Genomic DNA, 12,387 nt, shown 5'->3' with positions numbered 1-12,387 from the left:
TATTTATATTCATTCATTTACTATAAGCTTTCAGTGGTGCTACTGTTGTATCAAGTGACATTATAGCGGATCCAAGCAACTCTTTAAACAGCTTGGCTTCTTGCGCGCCATGGTTTGCCTGTCATTGCAATTATATTGTTTCACAAAGGCAGAGAGCAAACAAGACCTGTAAGAGAGAGAGAGAGAGAGAGACAGAATCCACACGAAAGGGAGGGTCGGAGGAGAAGGGAGGGGTGCATACTGTGCGCATGATGGCATAAGTGTGGTAGTGAGAGAGGGAGCCAGCTTACAAGCAAGATTTTCTTTCTCACTGCTGTGCTTGTGCTTCATTCAGAAAAAGAAAGGGGGCAGTCGAAATCGAGTTTTTTGACCGTTTTCATGAAAGCCATTAAGAAAACTGAGCTGGTAGTGTGTACAGACAAGAAGACAACACGGCAAGCTTGAAGACGACAAAAGTTGAATGAGCTGAAGAGACGGAAGAAAGACCTTAAACACCCTACAACTCCAGCAGGAAATGGGATACATTTATTTGTAGTAATAGGGGAGAGAAAACTAATGACAGCGTTGCCCAGATCTGCTTCTGCTGCTCATTCTCCTGCGATGATTTGGTTTTATCTGAGACACCTGATCTGATTTGGCTCGAGATCCATAGAGCTGAACTCTAAATACAGGAAGGATGTGCACTGTAAGTGAATGTGCTTGTGCGTCTTTGTCATTGGGTGTTAATAATTTGTAGGTGAGATGTAGCTTCTGTAGCTGTAGGTGTGATTTTTAGCATGAAGCCATTGCTGCTGCTATAATTAACTCTTGTTATGACACATTGCATTATCACTTTTGTGAAGTTCCTAAAGCATTTTTAAGCAATGTCTCATCAACAGTGCAAATATGATGTATTAAGGTTGACTGAAAGGTAGTTTCCTATAGTGTGTATACAGTTTATTTTATCACATGTGATTGCATTTGCACAGAAAAAATGTATACATGAAAGCATCTAAGATACTATAATGTGTGGCGTATTTACCAGTGTCATGTGTACAGGGTCATGAAACATGTTTGAGGCAAATGCTGAGGTAATAAGGAATTCCCTTCCACTGTCCCTGTGTGGGAGGAGGGACAGAGGAGGGTGGAGGTGGGCTGGTGGTGTGGAGAGTCACTGAAGTAGGCGTTGCTCTGCAACACTGTCATACCGATTGTGAGGGAGGGAGGTGTGCAGAGGAAAAGGACAACGTATGGGCTTACATAAGGCATGTGGATTGCACTGTATTTTAAGCAATAGTGGTTGTGACTGTTTGTGAATGCACCTGGAATTTAAGACTTCTCCTCCTTTATTTGTGGAACACAGTGTACGGGAATGAACAGACTAGAGAGGAGGTGCGAGAGAGGCAGCACAGCCGTGAGAGATGCACAACAGCAGAACCCTCTTGAATAAAAAATCTGTCACTATAAATAGCAAGCCATCCTCATGGCTTGAGCACTGCTTCAGGTTTAGAAGACCTGGCTTTCCCTCTATCACTGTTCTGGTGGTTATAACCCTGAAAAATCAACCCACAATCCTCATCATTTCCTGCTTTTATTCTATTTTTTTGATTGCTTGCCCTAGATCTCCCTTGTTCTGAACATGGCCTGTTTATATAATTCATTTTTTATGTACACGCATCCATCTCTTTTAGTCTCCTAAGTAATGCATCTTATTGAATTAGCTTGATGTACATAATATGGCAACGAGCCCATCATTGTACCCTGTTCTCAGTTAGAAATTGAAAAGACAGACAACTGCCACAGCTCCAGATTAAATATAAAATGCTCCTTTGGTGTTATGTTGCTAGAGCTATTGCTGTTTTTCTTTTGCTGTTTATTAACATGTGAGTCTCTTCTCTTGTAACACAACACAGATAGCTGAAGTCAGGTGATTAGCGTTGACTGAGCTAATAAAGTCCATCCCCTCACTTGATAAAAATATGTGTGCATCCTTGCATGACCAGTACTTTTGCTGTTTGTTTGTGATATTGGAGTTCTTCTCCTTACGTAGTTGGTGCACCTATAGCCTCACTGCTGCATACTAATTGTTAATGCGTGGGAAAAAGCCTGTGTATCAAACAGAGGAAGCACGAGAGGGCGAGAAAGAGAGGGGAAAAAAAATCAATAGCAAACCCCTGAGAAACTGCTGCTGTAATTGCTTTATACGTCAGAAGGTTCACACCTACTCCTTTGAGACTTTAAGAAAAATCTAACTCCAAAACTTTTATTTTGAATTTTGTTACATGAAAAAAGAAAACCAAATCATCAAAAACAAACAATAAGGAAGCACTGATTGAATTCTATTTATCTGATTTCACACTTTCCCTACTCATCTGAACTTTTACAGCGGTTTTTTATTTTTATTTTTGATGTGTCCTCATTTGAGCTAATTATAGTATTAATACATGCTAATTTATGTGTGACCTTTTATAAATACATCAGTTCTTTTCTGATGAATTGACATCTGCATTACAAATGAATGTACCTGACACAGTGGCGTGTCTAGAAAATTTTTGTTGGGGGGGCCAGGTAGGGGCACAGATTTGGAGAAGGGTGGCAGATTTAATTGGCAGATAATGTTTAAAAAAAAAATTCTACCAACCCTTAACCATAATTCAATAATCCTATAAACCTAATAACCAAATGCACTTTTAACTCTTATTAGAATGAGATTTTAACCACTACGGTGCAAAGTTTTTAGATACTGCGTTGATAAAGTACAAGAGATACAATCAGTGCTTTGTCAGTGTTTACTCAGCAGTCAAGGACAACAATATTTGCATAGTATTTTTACTGACATATAGTGCACATATGTTTTGGGCAAAAACATTTTTGAAAATTAAAATACGAACATTTGTAACAAACAATTGACAAATTAGCCAATGCAAAACTTTATCTGCCTGTTAAAAAAAGAAGATAATCTTCTCACAAACTGGTGTTTGATTTTGAAACAGGAAAAAAGTGGGGAAACAACTGAAAAGACTAACATTTGAATGAAACCTGAAAGCAAGTAAATACTTTCTATGCTGCCTTATCGTAAACTTTGGTAATATTGATAAAGAACAACACTGGCTGATGATAAAATACAGTCAGCTGGCATGGTGACACTGCCAGTATTAACCTGCAGGGCTGGACTGGGACAAAAAAATTGGGCATTTTTACTACAGACCGACCCACCAGGTATTAAAGCCATAAAGACTTTGACTGAAAACAAACCCTGTTGTGACAGTGATGTACAGTCTTGTTGGTATATGTATGATTTCTATACATTTTACGTCAGATAAAAACTTTGGTTGTAAGATTTAGATAATTATTTAATAAAAACTAGGTATTTTAAATGAGAATAAGAAAGAAAAGTATTTCTTTGTGCCCACCTTTCCCTGTTAATGCCCTACCTGGCCCCCTGGCAAAACTTTGCTAGACCCGCCCCTGCACAGTTACCAGCTGTCTGCTACATAAAAAAGGATCCTGGTGTTATTTGTCTCTCAGAAACAGTTCATAACTTCCCTTCAACTCATTCATGTCACCTAAAAGGTAAACCTGTTTCTCCATCACCTGTTCAGCTCTGATGATTCAGTAAGGACATCTCCTGGTTTCATCTTCATGTTTCCCTCTCACCACATATCTAAACAGACATCATGACCAGCAGCTTTACAGCTGTGGCTCCAGCAAACATCAGCTGATACTAGAAATTAATATTAAATACATTCTAACAACAGCCGATCAAGCTTAAACGTGCTGCTGTTGTTTAGCGCAACATCTGCTGGTTTCCTCTTTCTGGCGCAAAGTGGGCGATAAACAAGAGAGAAAAGCCGATCAGCTGATCATTGATCAGTTTCATGATTGAAGTAGCAACAGGAGAGGGAGGGGGAGAGAATGAGAGAAGAGGCAGCTGTGCAGCATAAAGACAGAATAAATCCAGCTTTGTGTCTTTTTTCCATTCTAGCTAAAGTCCGGGACAAACTGCGTCTCTTCTCAGCTCAATACGAAACGTGTAATATTTTCTCTGAATGAGGGACCATTCCATTTTTTTAAGGAGCCGTTGGCAACTCTACTAACCTTATGAATAAAATAAAGTTCACTATCAGTAACATCATAGCACCCACCCAGCTGTATAAAAACTCCATCAAGCTGGCTAGAACGCAGTATGAGTTATTGCAACTGACAGTAAAAAGTCAGCAACATGAAAATAAACTCCACCTAAACTTGGTTTATATCTGACCCAGATAGACTGCAGGTCATAACTTCTTACCTGAAGTTCAGTTCACCTGACACTCGGACTGGTGGCTGCTTCGGGGCTCTCCTCCTGCCTCTCCTTCCCTCATCCACCTGTTGCCTCTGTGGAAGCCCCGTCATAGCCACCACCAAACAACGGAGTTATTTCTACACATCGACCTGCATCTGGCCAATCCACCACCTCTCATTGTTCATGCCATTACAAAAAAAATAAAAAATAAGTCACTGGGGATATGCCCGGTATGCCCGATGGCCAGTCCAGCTATGTTAACCTGCAACCAAATCTGCAGCTCCATACAGCAATGTTACGACTTAGATTATATCTTATAACGCATAACTCTTATGTTAGCTGCCCTCAGTAGCATACTGTCTGAAATATTCCACAGCTGCAATTATTCTTTAAGTGTTATTTTTTTCCTTGGTATTCTAATTTCACCGAAGTTTACTAAACTCAACAAACTTGATATTACTTACCGGGACATTTATTCTGTCCTCATTTTCTTTCACCGAAAAATTGTTTCCTGCAGTGCCATCTTTCGCGCTTGGCTCTCCTACCTTTGCTAACGTGATGCGCATAGCGCAGAAGCGATGCTGCATTCACTTACACTCGGATATCTGAGCGTCACCGTGAAAACATAATCGGACATTTGATATTTGATTGAATTTTGTTGTTTTGCCTTTGGGGTGGCACCTGGGGTGGCCAGTCTGGTTTGGGGGGTGGCCTGTGCCCCCCCAGGCCACCCCGCTGGACACGCCATTGCTGACACAAAGCATAACTTTAATGAAGGTAGATGGCTAACAGGAGCTAAAAGGAAGAAGGGCCAGTAAAATCCAACTGCAATTATTTGAGCTGTAAACTATAGAGACAACTTGTGCTTTACTGTGGGGCTTATATGTTCAAGTAAAATGACTATGTGGCTCAAGGTAGGTCAGCTCAACCTTGTATCTACTTTATCCTCAGATGAGACTGGGACAGACGTGTGCCCACTTGGTGAATTTTAATGAAGAGACAACTAAAAGAAAGCGAAATATAACAGCAGGAGTCCTCTAAAGACGAGCGGTGTTGGTGTAAACAAGACAAGTTCAGGAGTGCTTCTAAACTTGGTGTATTAAATAGCCTCAAAAATAACTTGCATAATTAGGCGATGATGAACACAGGAGCAGAGAGGCAAGCAAGCAAAACTGTAAGAAGAAGGGAACAGAAATTGGTATCCTTATGCTGGCAGACCTATTGGGAGCAGTTGGCTTTTACAGGTAAACAGATGGCATGGCACAGCACAGCACACTGATGACCTGCCACCGCTGTCAGGTCAGCTACGTGATCTAGTGAGCCGCTGCAGTGTGCGGTTTCTCTAATTAACTGTACTTTCTGATCTGTGCTGGGGCTGGTGCGTTGCCAGTGTCATGCTAACATTCTCACAGCTGAGGAGAAATTGTCTTTAGAATTCACCACATCAACACATTTCATATCATGAAATGTCCAGAATTTATCAACTGGAATTTGGTGACTAATTGGTATCAGTGATTAACTTATGGCTTGTTAAATACTGAGGGACATTAAAAAAACAATCAAACAAAAAAACAACATTCAGATGTGCTGCGTTCCCTCCTTAAAGCACAGTGTCATTTGAGACACTTAATTTATCAGTACTAAGAGAACTAATATTATATTTCCTTTTGTAAATAGGTTTATATTTTGTCCTTGTTAGCATGGTTGTGAAGTCGTTGTTTTTACCATGGTGGCTTTAGACAAGTCTGTTGACTAGTCAGATTCTGTGTTACTGACTTCTGACCATTAGAAGCTGCTTTAGCATGCAGTAATGGGTGTGTTTGCTGATTGCCCCTTGGTATTGCTTAAATTGTATTACATCAGATCCTCTTTTCCATCTAAGACATAGGTCATCAGTTAACTCGTACGTTGTCTCATAAAATGTTACCTGGTTAATACCGAACTCAGATTTTCAAACACTAACAGAGTCTGGGAGCTGAGCGTCAGACAGCAGAGAGCAGCTGTAGCTTTTAAAACCCCAAACGTTCAGGAGCAGCAGGACTCTTATTACACATGCTTTCAAAAACATTAAAAATAAAGTGATGAAGTGTATCGTGGCGCTCTCTGCTCGGTGTATAAATATGCTCGTGGTTAGTAAGCACTGACAGACAATGCTTTTGGACATCTATTCCACCTGACCAGCTGTTTCCAGTAGCAGCTGGACCAACTACAGTCAGAAAGTACATCTTTTACATAGATAGGTATTACCAATATATCAGTGCTGAACTGTTGTCCCTTCTAAAGATAATAGTAAATTAATGTGAAACACTGTAGCTTGTTTGCTCTGTTAAGTATTTTGGGTTTTGTTGGCGCAATCATAGAATAGCAGTTTTTAATGAAGTTTTTGGCTATTTGAGTTAAAGTAAACACGGCAGTGTTGAATTATATCTGAATGTCAGATTCTTAATGTACCCCGCTCTGAATTTTGCTGTAAATATCGCAGTAAACCTGTGGAAAAGTCGTCTGTTTGTCAATTTATTGATTTAATAATTACCATGTCTAATTGAGAAAATGGTGTAAATTAGCATCCTTAGGATACATTACTAAACTAAATTCACTGTAGTCTATACAATTTGTTTCATTTTGCATCTACAGCTCAAGTAGCCAACAGCAGGCCTGTCTTCCTCCCCTTATTTTTCTATTTTAACACAGTGTCGTCATTGTTGAGACATTGCAGTTGTAATGTTAGCTCATAATGGACAGAGGCCGTGACATTTGTGCTTTTAGTGAATTGTGTGATGATGGGTACTCGTCTAGAGGTGAGTGATTTGGCCAGTGGATAAGATGATTTGGGGAACAATTGACATTCAGAATAGAGCAGGGCGATATGGCCAAAAATATTTATCACGATATATATTTGAAAATTTGCGATAACGATATAACTGACGATATAATTGATGCCAGACAAAATACAACTCCACAACATTACTAGCGCAAAAAGACAACCTTCCTTTTATTTTCACTTAAACAAGAAGCTGGTTTTTATGTACATTAAAGCTTTATAAAAATGTAACAGTGCAAATGCAAATTCCTTGCTGAAAGTTTAACCAAAAGGCATTTCCAGTAGAAATGGGCTGACATATCCTGAGCATAACCATGTATAATATCCACTGAAGTTAAAAAGAGGTGCTTTGCAACATTAAACTGCAGTGTGCAGTACGTATTTTTCGGACCATAAGGTGCACGGGATTATAAGGCACATTAAGCGAAACAAAGCAGTCAGATAAATCAAACTTTATTAAACTCATTCTTCTTGCTTCCTCCACTTCTGTACCATTGATTCATTAATGTTGAATTCTCTGGCAGCTGCTCTATTCCCATGTTGTTGCAGTATATTAATGAGTAACCTTCTATTGTGGATGGATTATCTCAGTTGTTCTCCTGACTGAAGTTTGGTCCGTTTACAGCATCCTGCCATGCGATTGCATTTGTCTCTAACTATCAGGCACGTTAACTTTTATAAGTGGAAAAGTGTTAGTGTTCGTCCTCCAGCTTCACTGTTTATGTTATGCTAACATAGCTGTGTCGCTAGCGATCACGTAGCACATCATTATATACCAGCTAGCCCAACTTCAGTAACCCTACAAACGTCACTGCTGTTTAGTTTCCTGTCTTCATTTATGTTGGAAGTGATAGCAGAGCTGTACGTTTGAATTTTTCAGAAATCTCTCAGTCAGAACATGCTATATCATGCTTGGGTAACTAGCGAAACTAGCGAGCTAACTTCCGCTAGCTTCCTGCTAACTTCTAACTCCGTTAAATGTAATAAATTTTGTTTTCATGGATGCCTGGAAGTTAAACTTCATAGTTACACCTGGTAAAGCAGCAATGCTGATCGTTTTATTAAAGATGAAAGAATTTAGACAGTTTTTAACTCTCAGTGATGCTGCAGTGTTCGTTTGACCTGATGTATACGGAGTTTAGGACCCAGATTACTCCCAGATTTAAGAGCATCTTACTCCGACAAATACGACAATAACGACGGCCGCTTGCATGTTCTGCAAAAAAATGTGCTTTGTCGTGTATCTGACGGACAAACACCAAACCAGTTCCACATCACTGAAGTTGCACCATTTTTACAAACCAATTCTGGTTCATTTGTTTCACTCAACAATCGGCCATGTGCGTATGAACACAAAGGCACTGCGCATGCGCGTTTTACTCATATTCTATCGCGATATTTCATTTTCCTATCGTTGCCTAACATTATACCGGTATTACCGTGAACGGTATAATATGGCCCAGCCCTAATTCAGAATCTGAATTACAATTCTCCTCACAGACTTAGTTGAACTCATGATCACATAATTGTAATGTGATCATGTTGTCTTCATATATATCTATGTAAACTTTATGCCCTGATTTTGTTCTAAAAGTTTTGGAAGTTACTGTAATTTTGTTTTTCATGCATGGACATGGGTTATTGTTCTTTGGAAGTATTTTCTGTAAGGAAAGTTCTGTAGGCATGAATGTACCCCTGCACCATGTTGACAGGAAGGTCATGCTGTGGGCAGGAGCAAAAATTATAGCCACCTAAAAGACATCACTATCGGTTTGCATGTATGATGTATTAAGAAGCTTTTATCCTCTTAACCTGCTGGTTGATGGTTAAGTCAAAGCTGGTACATTTCAGAAGTTTGCGACTATAATATTTCAAATAGGCTACTTCAGACCTGAACTAAGTTGCCATCCAAACTAAATAAAAAAAAAAAATCAAAGAAAACAGGGCAGCATTAGGGCAGGGCAATATGGCCAAAAATATTTATCACGATATATATTTGAAAATTTGCGATAACGATATAATTGACGCGTGACAAAATACTTTACAACTCCACAACTTTATTAGTGCAACCCCCCCCCCCCCCCCCAATCAATGTATTTTCACTTAAACAAGCAGCTGTTTTTTATGTGCATTAAAGTTATATAAAATTTTAACAGTGCAAATGCAAATTCCTTGCTGACAATTTAACCAAAAGGCATTTCCAGTGGAAATTGGCCGACATATCCTGAGCATAACCATGTTTAATATCCACGAAACTTAAAAAGAGGTTATACACACACAATGCGGTAATATTATGTTGAAGCACAGTACGTATCACTCCGCGAGGCTCCTGACTATGGTAGCCGCAGTGCTCCGACAATCCATCAAGCGGTGCGGCTTCGTAGCTTAGCAAAGTCGTACTAAAATATTTTTGACAGATTTTTGAGCGCCGTGTACCACATAAAATCAGTTTGGTAATAACGATGGCCCGCTTGCATGCTCTGCCAAAAAAAATGTGCTTCGGTGTGTATCTGACGGACGAAAGCCAAACCTGTTCCGCACCACTGAAGCATGGTGTCATTTTTGTGCCTCTATTCTAATGAAAACATTAGAGCATTTATGCAAATATGTGATGTCTTGATAAATCTAGCAATTATTTGAAGTTTACATAGCACCATTCTCGCATGAAAATATCTTAAAAGTTTATTTTGTGACCCAGAAAGAGTAATATTTCAAACTCCGCCACTCTGTGTTGCTCCGCCACTGCCTCCTTTGAGTTTTGGACGAAATGGATTCTGGGATATTGCATTTCGTCATTTCGAGCTGATTGGAGACCAAAACAGCCAATCAGATTTTTTTTGCATCCATATCTGTGATTGGCTGGTTTTGTGGCACAAATATAATGGTGCACAGAAAAAGTTGAACGTGCACGGGCAGTAATGTTGAGAGCGCAAGCAACACATTGCGAGCAAGTGCAAATGCAAAAACTGAGCGAGAGGGGCTGCTATTGTAAAAAAGACTTTTTTTTTTTTTTTTTTGCATGCAGCAATGAATTTTGTTCACTCAAATTTAGCTTTTCTTCGCTCAAAATAAATTTCTCCTCAAAATACAACACTTGCACCTGCAATTTTTTTTTTTTACGTGCGCTCAGAATAGTGGCACAAAAATATCACCATACTGAAGTTGCACCATTTTTATAAACCAATTCTGGTTCATCTGTTTCATTCAATGATCTGCTTTCGCCCTTTGCATTCTCTGTCGCCGCCATACTTTTTTCTGCCATGTGTGTATGAAAACAACGGCACTGCGCATGCGCGTTTTTACCCAAATTCTATCGCGATATTTCATTTTCTTATCATTGCCTAACATTATACTGGTATTACTGTGAATGGTATGATATGGCCCAGCTCTAGGCAGCATGTCCTTTTTTTTTTTTTTTTTTTTTTTTGTCAAGAGACTAGAATATGTTTAAAAGGGTTCCTTCTTTCACTGTTGCCACACATACAGTTTATCATCAACTTAACCATCACTTTATTTATTATTGATCCAGTTCTGTGTCCTTTCTTGAAGCAGGAAAGCAATGAGAGTGAGGGGGCTGTTTGAATCAGAGGGTTAAGAAATCTTTTATGTAATGCAATATCAGACAGTAGATCAGTATGAAAAACACTCTCAATCTTAATTTGACTAAAAAATCAATATATTTTTAAGGAACGCATATATTGCCATCCCTAGTTTTAGCATCATTACAGGTTTAACAATGCTTACTCGATATATCTGTATTAGAGTATAATTAGTGATGTTGTTGAATTATTCCAGTAAATATTAGAAACTAAATAATAAATATATTTGCTACACACTACTCTTCATCTTGCAGTGAATGACTTCACTCACTCTGCAAGCTACAATCAGCCTGATGTAATTTATTTCACGACAGATTCTATATGGCTCCTCTGACAAGCAGGTCATATGCCAAATTAAGATCATCGTATCACCAACCACTAACCTCATCTGGTATGCGTACAGAGATCTTGTTTGGGGTGTGTCTGTCTTGTTTTCAGGCCATGGACTGTGGTATATGGTATTTGATATTTATTTGGCAAAACTAGCCCTTGGGACTAAAGAAGGGATTAGAAACACTGCAGAGGATGATGTCTGGTGATCTAGGGAAATGAGTATTCACTAGCTGGATGGCTGAATGAATGGCAGTGTTTCCTTCCTGCTGGTTATTCTTGAGTGCACAAGCCACATTGTAAGAGACCACCACTTTGCACTGGCCTAAGATAGACAGCCTGGCAAGTTGACTGGCTGGATGCCTGACTTCTGGGTTTGGCTGGCTGGCAGTACTCAAGAAGCCAACAGTGTTGTGGTGTTGGCAGCCCAGAAATACAGCTGTTATTAAGTCTGGCTCAGGCAAATAGAGCCATTTGTGTAGATCACAGAGGACATCGGTCACCATCTGGACACATCCAGTAGTTGGTTAGCAGTAGTCAGACTTTATAATATATACTAGACCATTATGTTCTAATATCCCAAAGTAGCACTGTAAAATCTAATAGCGTGTGCAAGCAAACCCTTACTTATAACCAGCCCAGTTCTCGAAAGCTGTTTCTAATGTTGCTCATCAGTTGTCATGTAATTTTCTTTTTGTTTTTAGTTTCCCCTCTTGGCCCATCTATCACAATTAGCTATTCCACAGCCTGTGCCTCAGTCATGGGAACTGCTTAAGCCTGTACTGGTCTACAGTCTACACTTTTGAAGAGTGGGCAGTTTATGTCCTAGGTGGCTAATCATTTCGTCAACAAAGCTTTGAATTGTACATTTCTAATACAACAAAATGCTTATGGGTTTTAACTTCACAGTTTTGAGTAGTGCTCTGTTTTGATCAAAGCAGTAATTAGTGGGATTGTTGCAACAATCCCAGTACATGCTATTATTAAAAGATGCAGTGTTTCTAATCCCTCCTTTAGTTTGACTTCATTCTTTTGTTTTTTGGATGTCAGTGTAATTAACATTAAATGAATATAACTGATTAAGTGGTGTGTGTGTGCTTCTAAAAGACAAGTTATAAAGAACACACTTAAGTAAATGTCATAACACAAGACACTAACTTTGGAGCACAGTGCAAGCACATTGGGGGACAAATGTGTTTGTAATACTGCTCAATTTACCAAAGAATCTGTGTTTAGATATTTTTTTTAATTGGAAATGTATCTGTTTTGCTGTCAAATAGAAGCACACTCTGACAAAGGATTCCTTGAATAACTTGCGACAGTCACATACTCATTCATGAGTCCTCTATAAGCTTTTTAAAGACTAGACACTG

The 12,387-nt window shown here is 39.2% G+C and overlaps 1 protein-coding gene across 13 annotated transcripts in view; it reads left to right on the top strand.

Moving 5' to 3' along the window:
• Positions 1-12,387, top strand: part of r3hdm2 (R3H domain containing 2) — a 59,700-nt gene that overhangs the window by 7,115 nt on the left and 40,198 nt on the right. The window contains exon 1 of one of the 13 annotated variants that reach the window (XM_085275148.1): positions 263-685. The exons of the other annotated variants lie outside the window; for them this stretch is intronic. The gene's annotated coding sequence lies outside the window, so the exon portion shown is untranslated. Of the gene's footprint in view, positions 1-262; positions 686-12,387 lie in introns of those variants that run through there. 13 annotated transcript variants of the gene reach the window in all.

The sequence above is a fragment of the Mchenga conophoros genome, linkage group LG5 (assembly GCF_057382185.1).
Source record: "Mchenga conophoros isolate Kocher_MC1m ecotype Shallow Benthic linkage group LG5, M_conophoros_male_GT1.1, whole genome shotgun sequence".
NCBI lineage: Eukaryota > Metazoa > Chordata > Actinopteri > Cichliformes > Cichlidae > Mchenga > Mchenga conophoros.
The sequence above is the reverse complement of the archived record's forward strand: the minus strand, read 5'-3'. Positions and strand labels throughout refer to the sequence as shown.